This window comes from Mesocricetus auratus, unplaced genomic scaffold, assembly GCF_017639785.1.
Source record: "Mesocricetus auratus isolate SY011 unplaced genomic scaffold, BCM_Maur_2.0 Super-Scaffold_6730, whole genome shotgun sequence".
Classification (NCBI taxonomy): domain Eukaryota; kingdom Metazoa; phylum Chordata; class Mammalia; order Rodentia; family Cricetidae; genus Mesocricetus; species Mesocricetus auratus.
Genome location: NW_024429184.1, coordinates 45,452,047 through 45,460,875, shown reverse-complemented (window position 1 = coordinate 45,460,875; position 8,829 = coordinate 45,452,047).

Sequence of the window (8,829 nt, the reverse complement as noted above, 5' to 3'; positions counted from 1 at the left end):
AGTATATGTGAAAATACGGAGAATGGATAACGAGCAGGCTTCTGTGATCTTTGGTAAAACAGGGGAAACTAGGGGAGGCAGCCTACACTGTGACAGTGAGGCTTGGAAGTGAGAGGTGCTGAACTGATTTCAAAGGACCCTGCCTTCTCAGTATATCCTGTTCTCATTAGACTTGTGAATTCCCTCTTTCATAGCTCTGTAGTAACTCAACCCTTAGCATATTCGGAGACTGTATATTATACCCAATGTTTTATTTGATACAACAGACAGTCCTTGCCTCTTGAAACTTTAGCTAGAAGGACTGACAGACCTCTAAACTAATTGTGTCTGATACATTGCTAGATATTATTACTTGGGATTTAGATGTGGGAGAAGTAATTCACATTGCTTTCAAAGTTAGCAAATGTAATAATTAGTGATATGAGATAACATTCAAAGATTTCTGTGGGTAGAGAAGAACGAAGGCTGTAAAATATTTTTGAAAACAAGCCAGGTGTGGTGGCCCATGGCTTTAATCCCAGGTCTTGGGAGGCAGAGACAGGTGGATCTCTGTGAGTTTGAGGTCAGCCTGGTCTACAGAGTGAAATTCCAGCACAGCCAGAGCTGTTACACAGAGAAACCCTGTTTCAAAACGAAACAAATACTTATTAATATAGTTTCTTATTTGGGATGCCTAACTTATAATCTTTAGAATCAAATAAAAAGAAGGCCACGGTCTTAAGCACACTGAGTTAGAATTTTGACCATGTGTTTTAAAAAAGTATATTCTGCTTTCATCACAACTGCTTGCAGCAAGCATGGTCACATGGTCCATTGTCTTCCTTGCCAAAGAGGGAAGCAGCTTTTATCTGACTTCATGAACAGATCTGTGGGAGACTTCGGAATTTCTGCTTGTTATGTATACGATCTGTATGGGAAGTCTGTGCACTGACAGTTGTGTCCAGAAATGATGTTTGCTGTTCAGTAATTACACCCACAGGATCCTCGTTTGCTTTGGAGTAAGGCCCTGGATGGTTGCTGTTACATTGTCATCTACTGGGCTTGTGTAAGATGCAAGTACTTTTCCTGCACACACTTTTAGTACCCACAACTAGCCTTCCCTCCTCTAACATCCAGCTCTGCTTTCTTCTATCTCATCCACATCTTCTGCTTTAAAATCCTCAATACCTTCTGAAAGCGTTAAAAAGGTTCGCTAGTCCTGGCCCGCAAGGAAACAACAGCAGCATCTCTGTGCCCTGCCTTGTGGCTGCGGTGGCCAGGATTCAACCAGGAGCCTGCCACATTGGTGGCCATGCCGAGGGCTATGCTATCATGGAGGCCATGCCCATCTGCCACCTGGGGTCATGGTGACATACATGCCTGGGCTGCTGCCAAAGACTATGTATGTGGTCCTACCACACCCAGGGTCTGTGTTGATGTCTAGTGGCCAATTTTGCCACCAAAGGCCACAGGGATGCTGAAGGTTATGCTGCTGCCAGGGCCATGCTGATCTGAGTGGTCTGCGCTGGCACCTGGACCATGGTGTTGTCAGGGCTGTTGCTTGGGGCAATATCTGGGTCCGTGACCCTGGCCTGTGTTGTCATTGCTACCGTGATGTCTAGGTCCAAGCTGCTGCCAAGGGCCATGTCTGGGTCTGTGATCCTGCTGCACCTGGAGTCTGTGTTGATGTCCATGGCCCACGTTGCCATAAGTGGTCATAGGAACTATGTGAGTTAAAATCAGGACCATGCTGAGCTGGCTGTGCTTCTCACTGGCCCAAGGATAGCTGGCCCTGCCCTTTGTTGGATACTACAGGAGGAGAGCTTGTCCCCACATTAAGTAATGATGGTCCCACCCATCACCATGGGTGTGCACTTATCCTGGTCAGCACACTAAAACTGACCCTTTGTCGGGTGAGCCAGCCCCGAGTGTGAGACAAGCAGGGCTGACCCCACCTCCTCCTCATCTGTCAAGTAGGAGGGAAAGATGTCCACTCCGCCATACTTGTGGCAGGTGAGATGGCTGTCACTGGGGATCACAAGAGCTGGAGAACTATACCTTCCCCCTCACCAGCTGCAGCACACAGGAGAGTGGACCCTGTATCCTGCTAGGCAGCACACTAGAGCTAACCGCGCGTGTGTGTGTATGTGTGTGTGTGTGTGAGTGTGTGTGTGTGTAGGCACAGGCGAGCCAGCCTTGGGGCATGAGAGCAGGAAAGCTCACCCCCCATTAACCCTACAGCAATCAGGAGAGGGGGCCCTAAATCTCCCCTGGACGATGGAACTGGCCCTGGTGGTGAGTGTGGGTGAGCTGGTGGCCTGAGAGCAGAACTGGCCCCTTGCTGCAGGCTGTGTTGGGTGGGCTGGTCAAGCAGTGTTGCAGAGTTAAGCTAGGTATTGACTACAGGGGTGGGGGTGGGGCGCTAGGCCCAGAACTAGGGTTATGAGTTAGCCCTCAATATCCATCTCATCTATCTATGAACTGTTGCTGTTGGAGTATACGAAGGGGACGAACCTGCAGATCCAAAACTGCAGGATCTCCATGACACAGGACAACAGGATATCCAAGAGGAGCCTCAGTGAGAACCCATTACCGATGGGGTACCAGAAGCCAGAGGCCTTGAGCCAGACCAGTGACTCACGGCAATGAACAAGGAAAGATGATGGACTAAAGGGTAAACTGTGTGGCACAATGGGTCACACTATAGCTTCCATGGCAAGATTCTCCTTTTTTTTTCCTTTTAAATTTTGTTTTGGGGGGGAGGTTGCAATGACAAGGTCGGATGTTGGGGGACAGGGAGATGGGTGGGACCGGGATATATGATGTGAAAACCGCAAATAATAATAATAATAATAATAATAAATTATTTCATTTCATCTCTTTTTAAAAAGATTTATTTTATCTATGTATCTGTATCTGTACACATATGTGGGTGCATGAAGGAGCCAGGAGAGGAATAAAATCTCCTGGAGTTATTAAATTGCAGGTGGTTGAAAAGCTCCCATGTTACATGTGCGTGAACTGGAGTCTTCTATAAGGGCAGCATGTACTTCCAGCCATTGAGGCATTTCTTTAGGCCCTATAATCTTCATCAGCAAAATACTAGATTACTATATACTTTTAAGCTGGGTGGTGGAGGCACACGCCTTTAATCCCAGCACTCGGGAGGCAGAGGTAGGCGGATCTCTGTGAGTTCAAGGCTGGGCTGGACCGATAGCCTCCAAAACAATACAGAGAAACCCTCTCGTAAAACCAAAAAAAAAAAAATAAATAAATAAAATACTTTTAAATTTAAATGTATTTTGATCATATATTCCCTTCCAGGTCCTTCCCAGATCCTCTCCCCCTCCCTCCTCCCCTCCCTCCCCAACTTTAAGTTCTTTCTTAGAAACAAAATAAAACAAAACTTCAATACAGCAAAATCTCCCCAAACCAAGAAAACATGCCCACAAAAAACAAAACAACAAATAAAAACACACCAAATAAAAGCACACCCCCCAAAAAAAACAACTGTGGAGTCCATTATATGTTTGCCAACTACTGAACACGAAGCTTGTCCTAGGTGGTTGATATACCCAGTGTCACTCTATTGGAGAAAACTGGTTTTTCCCCCTCCCAGCAGGTATAAGCGACATTTCAGTTGTTACCCTTTACTCTAGTGGTTAGCTTTTCTTTCATTAAAAAAATAACAAAATAAAATATAACTAGATAAAACAAAAACTATCACATTGAAGTTGGTCAAGACAAACCAACAAAAGGTAAAGAGCTTATGAGAAGGCGTAAGAATTTGCTTACTCAGGAAAAACACTAAACTGGAAGCCACAATATTTACACAGAGGACCTGGAGGACTGTGCGAGCCCTGTCTATGACATTCCAGCCTCTGTGAGTTCATTTGAGCTTTGTTCATGTTGATTTAGGGGCCTTGATTCCTTGATGACCTCCATACCCCTGGCTCTCACACTCTTTCCACTTCCTCTTCCTTGGGGTTCCCTGAGATCTGAGGGGAGGGACTTGATGGAGTTTTAAGGTCTCTCTTTGAGTAATGTCTGGCTGTAGTCTCTGTATTTGTTCCATTGGCTGTAGGAGGAAGCCTCTCTGATCTATGAGTATAGCAAAATATCATTAGGAGCCATTTTATCACTACATTTTTTTTGGTTTTTCGAGACAGGGTTTCTCTGTATTGTTTTGGAGCCAGTCCTGGAACTCACTTGGTAGACCAGGCTTGATCTCGAACTCACAGAGATCCACCTGCCTCTGCCTCCCGAGTGCTGGGATTAAAGGCGTGTGCCACCACCACCCGGTTTATCACTACATATTTTTCTTTTCTTTATACCAACATTATTTGGTTTTACTATAGGTCCCTGGGCTATGTAGTCTCAGGTTCTTGGTAACCCAAGTAGTATTGGGTGTGGGTTCTCTCTTGTACAGTGGACTTAAGTCAATTCACTTATTGGGCTGGTCACTCCTATTACCCTAACTATCTTGCAGGCAGTACACCATTTTAGATAAAGTATTTGTGGCTGCCTTGGTGTTTAGGTTTCTCCTTTGAGAGTGTGATCTAAATAAAATCACCAAATAATGAGCGACACAGAGTCCCAACTGGACATCTCTTGCCACCAAACAGAACTTACAGTACAGAGATTGGGTTACATCTACTTGAATGGTTGTCCAAAGGGTCCCATGGGAATCCTCAAACAACCCAGGCTATTGCTGAAACTATAGATTGTTCTCCACAAACTGACGCCCCCCCCCCAGGTCCCATTGCTAAAGACAACACACACACACACACACACACACACACACACACACACACACACACACACAACTCATTGAAGATGGGGATGTTGATCAGGTGCCTACATAGAACCTTCACCCCTACTCCAGCATCTTTGGTACAGGAAGGTACTTGTTTATTTTAAAGACACATTTACCATTAAAAGGACCAAGAACACCAAACAATAGAGAAAGAAAACTTGTTAATTTCCTAAAGAAAACATGTTAATATCTGAGAATGTTTGTGTTAGTTGTTTTTATAAAAGCATATGCAATTTACCCCAAAAGTATATTTCAGCCCCTACTCTACAACTAACTACCCCTAACAATTATCCTTAATAGTTTTTTGCCCCCAGAATACACTTTTGCTTTCTAAAGCAACACACTTTCTTATGTTTTCCAAAAATGTCGACTTTCTTCCATGTATGATGACTTAGCATCAATTTATTTGATATGTTTCTTCCTTTCGCCATTAACCAAATATGTATAGATAGAGCCCCCTCTTCTGATTCACTAATTCTATCAATATATCCTCAATCCTGTTTTTTGTTAAATGGATATTGTATTTACCTTTTCATGATTTACAAAATATTGCTTCCAATGTTTTCTTAATTACCTCCCTTTACTTTAATAGTTCAGATTATATTATAACGAAGGAAAAACTTAAAATCTAGATTTACTTGGCTTCTTTTGACTTTAAAAATCAATGAAATACGGGCATGGTGAGTTGGTTCATTTAGTAAAGTGCCTATCATGTGACTGTGAAGATCTGAGTTTGGCCCTCCAGTGCCCACCCTTACCTCCAAAAGCTAGATATCACAGCGTGAACCTGTAATCACAACACTGGAGCACTGGACACTGGAAGATGCCTACGGTTTGCTGGCTAGCCAGACTAGCCAACTGATGAATTCTAGGTTCAACGAGAGACCCTATCTTCAAAAATAAGGTTAAGAGATGTGGAGAAAGACACCCAACATTGACTTCTGCCTTTCACCTACACAAACACGCATATACGTTTGCACAGCTGATCAAACTGTTTCTAACTTAACCTTCGGGTAATATTTCCACTTATTTCTGTAGGTAGTCCTGTTAATCATTTATGAAATTTTGTCTGAGACATTAATAAGAGATTGATTTCTTCCACAGTGACCTAATTCCTTCCTTTTCCCAAGACTGAAGACACCCAAATGATAAGATATGTTCAGGATTTGGAGGGACATCATGATCTACCGATAACCAGCTAGTGGGTTTCACAGTGCCTAGAAGTTTTTAGTTATCAGTACTTCCCTAACCTAAGCCTGCCTTCTGCCTGTATGTGGGGATATAAAGAGCTTGAAGTCTCAACTGAATGAAGATGGCATTTGTTGACCATAGCCTTCTATTTTCTTTGGGTTGCTGGTTTTCCTAATCATTCTTTTATGGACAGAGCTCAGGCAGGCCTCAGACTTACTATGTAGCCAAGGAAGACTTCAGACTTCTGATCCTGCTGTCTCTACCTCCCTACTACAGGAGTAGCTAGGAGGTACCACCATATTCTGCTGGGCCAAATCCAGGGCTTCCTGCTTATTAGACAAACCCTCTACCGAGTTGTAGTCCCAGTCCCCAAATTATTCTTTTTCCTCTGTCCCAACAACTTGTTCTCAAGTCTTTACCATTTTTTGTTGTTGTTTTGCTTTATTTTTTTGAGACATGGTTTCACTATATAGCTCTGACTGTCCTGGAACTCACTGTGATGACCAGGGTGGCCTGGAGTATTGGGATTACAGGTGTGCACCACCACACCCAGTTCTGTAGCCTGTTTTGAGCAGCAAGGTGTTAAACCTAATCAGTGACAGCACAAAAATCAGATTCTACTTTTTTTTTCAAGACAGGGTTTCTCTGTATTGTTTTGGAGGCTATCGGTCCAGCCCGGCCTCGAACTCACAGAGATCCGCCTGCCTCTGCCTCCCGGGTGCTGGGATTAAAGGCGTGCGCCACCACCGCCCGGCCACTGTTTTTTTGTAATTAAAATACTTTTCTCAGGATACTTGGTGGTTCTTCCTTATCTAATGGGCTTTAAATAATTAATATTTTATTGATAAACTATAAATGGATATGTTTAACAGACACAAATTGATATCTTGATATATTTGTACAATGTGGAATTATTTAAACCCAGCAAACAAACTTACCTATTGTTTGGTGACCTATATTTTTTTTATGGTAAGATTTTTGAAGTTTACTTATTTTGAAATGTGCTAATCATTATCATTGACTATTATCATAGTCATTTTGCTGTGTAGTATATCTTAAAATATTCTCCCTGTCCATTTGAAATCCTATAGTCAACTGTATATCTCCCTGCATCCTGTCCAAACACCTAGAAACCAACATTTTACTCTCAGTTTCATGAGTTTACCTCTGATACAGTATACATATAACCATGACCATACAATACCTTTCCTTTCCATTATTGTAAACAAAGCTGAACCTTTTAAATAGAAAAATTATTTTTAGAATTATTCCTCATGACATATTATTAGGGTGTGTATGTTTGTATGGTCATGCGCACAGATGTGGGTGCACCCTGTGTATGCATATGTGTTAGTGGAGTTCAGAAGGTGGCTTCAAACATCATGGCTCAAGAGTGACCCACCTTGTTTTTGGGACAGGGACTCTCTCTTGGACCTGGTATGCTTTTAAATCTGGACTGGCTGGCCAGCAAGCTGCAGGGATCTGTCTGACTTTGCCCTGCCCTGCTGGATTACAAGGGCACACCACGTGCTTTGTTTCTTGTGTGGGTACTGAGGATAGAGCTCAGGTCCTTTTGATTTGGGGGAAATTACTTTATCATCTGAGCCGTCTCCCAGCCTCTCCGTATTGATCAAAGGTTAAGAAGTTTTAGCATGGTATAACATTTACACATATTTGTTCTAAAAATGTGTATGGACATATAATCCCTGAGCAGTGAAATGCCTGCTATCAATGAAATATAAAGAACAAATCATAGTTCACTCACTTACGAATGTGTTTAGTGGTTCAGCTCAGTGTTAGAGTGCTTGGATAGCATATGAGTTTGACTAAATTTCTATAGTTGAGAATTTTGTTTTACTTGTTGATAATGAGGTATTTAAGATTTTTGATTTTCATGGGTTTGCATACTTTTTTTTTAAATCATGGAGTTTTGTAATTATTACATGTGTCTATGAGAGATGGACAAAGGACTAAAAGTTACAAGTAGGGCACAAGTGATCCAAAAACAGATCATGGGAATTTCCCATACTAAGGCATTTCCATGCATGAAAGAGAGAAATCTATTCATGGATAATCAGACTGGCTAGCCTTGAGCTGTAACTACATCTTTTTACCACTTTACGAATTATAATGGTCACTCTTCTTCATTCTTTTGGTAGGATTCCTTTTATTGAATCAATGGAAATATTAATATTGTCAATTAAAGCAGGATTATTGGTAGCAATTTCATTCATAATTGCCATGTGAAAATTTCAGAAAATATCTCATGATAGAGTGACAGTTATTGTTTCCTTATTATTCTTGTAGAACCTGATGCAGCGAGAGCGTAAGTGACTGAGTAATAGAATTGTGCACCTGAAGTCTTAGAACATAGCCTCAGGCTCTTTGTTTTATGGAAGAGGCTACTGCCAAGTCCCAGGCAAGTTGTACGACATGGGTCAAACTCACACCTGTGATCCAGTTAGATGTCTTATGACTTCACAACTTAAAGATAATAACAGGGTCTAAGCTAGCCTTATAAAATCCTTAAAATGGAAAAGGCCCAGTTTTATAAACTGTTTAATTTAAGAAGAATATACACAATAAGTCATCACAAAATCAATGCACACACACAATGTTCTGAGATAAAATGTTACCAAGATTCCAGAAACCCCACCTTTGTCCCTCATGAGGAATTGCTACCTCCTCTTGGGACTAGCCACTATCTTGACATTTGGTATAATAGTTACACAGCTTTTGAAACATACAACTCAGTTTGTGCTGCTCTGTTTCTGGCCTTATTTCTGTGTATAAGCTGCTTCGGCACTCAAGTTGGTCTACAACATTCCTTTTAATGTATGGAG